Source organism: Echinops telfairi, unplaced genomic scaffold, assembly GCF_000313985.2.
Source record: "Echinops telfairi isolate 266 unplaced genomic scaffold, ASM31398v2 ScPeMD7_57;HRSCAF=196, whole genome shotgun sequence".
Lineage (NCBI taxonomy): Eukaryota > Metazoa > Chordata > Mammalia > Afrosoricida > Tenrecidae > Echinops > Echinops telfairi.
The window spans coordinates 2,116,668-2,119,217 of NW_022103955.1; the positions used below are offsets into that span (position 1 = coordinate 2,116,668).

Consider the following 2,550-nt stretch of genomic DNA (forward strand, 5'->3'; position numbering starts at 1 on the left):
AAAGTATGCAGGAAAATTCAAAGCTGTCAAAAATGAAATGGAATGCATAGGATCAATATTCTAGGCATTAGTAAGATGAAATGGACTGATATCGGCCATTTTGAACAGCAAAGTGTATGGTTTCCTATGCCGGGAATGACAGTTTCCTGAGAAATAGAGTTGTACTCATCATCTAAAAGGAGATTTCAAGATCGATCTTGAAGAACAACACTGTCTGGGATAGTATTCTATATATCCACATACAAGGAAATCCTGTTGATATAACTATTATTCTAAATTATGTACTAACCATGAACGCTAATGATGCACAAATTGAAGAAGTCTACCAATATCCTCAGTGTGAAATAGATCAAGTATGCTAAAAGATGCATAGACATTGGCAATTGGAATGCAAAAGTTGGAAACAAAAAGTAAGAAATCGCTGTTGTAAAATATGGTCTTGATAGAAATGAAGCTGGAGAGCACATGATAGAATTTTGCAAGACCAATGACTTCCTTATAGCAAATATCTTTTCTCAACAACACAACTATAGTAACTATACATATGGACTTCTCCAGAGGAAATATACACAAACAAAATGACTACATCTCTGAGAAAAGACCATGGAAAAGCTCAAGATCAGCAGTCAAAATGAGGCCAGGGCTACATGTGGTACAGACGATCAATTGCTCATATATAGGTTCGAGTTGAAACTGAAGAAAAATTAAACAAAGCTATGAGAGTCAAAATGCAACTTTGAGCATATCTCACCTGAAATTTGATAACATCTCAATAACATAATTGACTCATTAAACATTAATTACAGACCTAATGAGCTGTGGAATAAAATCAAGAACATCATACATGAAAAAGCAAAAGTAACTACATAAATCAGCAAAGAACACTAAGTTTAAAGGTGATGTCATGCCCTTTGCCTTGGAGAGAGCCTGGAAACAAGATGGGTCACCAGCAGCTCTACTGGAGCCACCCGTGAAAATTCGGCCAGGGTTCCTGTTCTCGCCAAGTGTGCTCAAAAGGGCACGGTCTGATCCGGAAACACGGCCTCAATATGTGCCATCAGTGTTTCCGTCAGTACGCGCATTATATCCGCTTCATCAAGCTGGACTGAGTGATCTTTGGATGGACAATCCAAGACCGCTAGCCAAAAGAAGAAATGATGCCAACTATTTGTACATAAAATAAAAAAATTTAAGCCTGAAAAACAAATTAAAATTAAAAAAGTGATGTCATAAGAGACTCTGAAACTTGTTTTTAATTGTAAAGCAACTAAGGCAAATGGAAGAAATGAGGAAGATAAAGAGCAAAAGAAATAAATTCAAAGGGGAGCTAGAGAAGAAAAAGTAAAATAATGAAATGTGCAAAGAACTAAAGTTAAAATATCAAAAAGGAAGAACATGCTCCTCATCCCATCTTAAACTGAAAGTGTTAGGTACCCAGGATAGGGAAAGGGGGTTAAGGGGGTTGTCCCTCCCATGCCTGTAAAGGTCCCATAGAGGGGCTTGGGAAAGAACCAGGTGAGTGTTAGCCACCCATGAAGACCAGAACTGGGCATGTTCCAATTCAGGTCCCTGAGCCAGGTGGGCAGTACACCTGGGAGGCCCAAACTAGGACCAGGTTCATGACCTCACCCAGGTGGGCTTAATTCAGCCAATGGGATTGGCCAATAGCTTCAACTACAACTCCCCAGCCAAAGGTTTGAAATACCATGGCAGCAGGAGGGCTGGTTTCTCTTTACCCTGCTCCTGTGCCTGCTCAGGCAGTGCTGTGCACGCTCTTGGGCCTCAGTTCACCACGTGTGAGTGCGCAGTCCCAGAGCCCATGTTCAGTTGTGGGCCCCAGTGTGTGTTCTGCGTGGCTTAGCATGCTTCCCTGAAATAGCGTGTACACTTCTGAGACTGGAAAACCTGAACCTTCTTCTGTCTTTCATAAAAACTCACTGGGATCACAAACCAGGCTTAGGCATGAATTCTTTCTCGTGCGAAGCCAAGAACCAAGGTATTACCCACTGGAGACACCTCACAAAAGAACTAAATTAAAAATTAAAACCTCAGGCTGGCAATGTTGAAAGATTCTAAAGGCAAAACAAGGCGCCCTGGTGCAGAGTATGGGGAGAAGTCCGGGCTTTCTACTCTTGTACAGAGAGGTAGTCTCTGAAACTGCCAGGGAAGTCCTACCTGTCTGTAAGGCTGCCAGGAGTCAGCATCAACTCAAGGGCAGTGAGTTTCGAGTTTTTTATGAGCAAAGTATGTAATGCTACAAGAAGCATCACGAGAGATGGAAAGCATGTGCAAAGACACTGTAACACTAAGAACTACTCAACAAACATTTCAAGAAGCAGGATCTGATCAAGAACCAATGGTACTGAAGGAAGAAATCCAAGCTTTGCTGAAGGCATTAGCCAAAACCAGGGCTCCAGAAATTGGAATACCAATTAAAATGTTTTATCTAACTGATGAAGCACTGGAAGCACGCATTGATCTTTTCCAAGAAAAGCTACATGACCCGTTGACTGGAAAATATCTATAATTGAACCTATTCCAAAGAAAAGA

General features: G+C 41.1%; 1 pseudogene; it reads left to right on the forward strand.

The window, feature by feature from the left end:
- The first annotated feature begins 938 nt into the window (after nucleotides 1-938).
- LOC115869852 lies at nucleotides 939-1,109 on the forward strand (annotated as a pseudogene).
- Nucleotides 1,110-2,550: the final 1,441 nt, after the last annotated feature.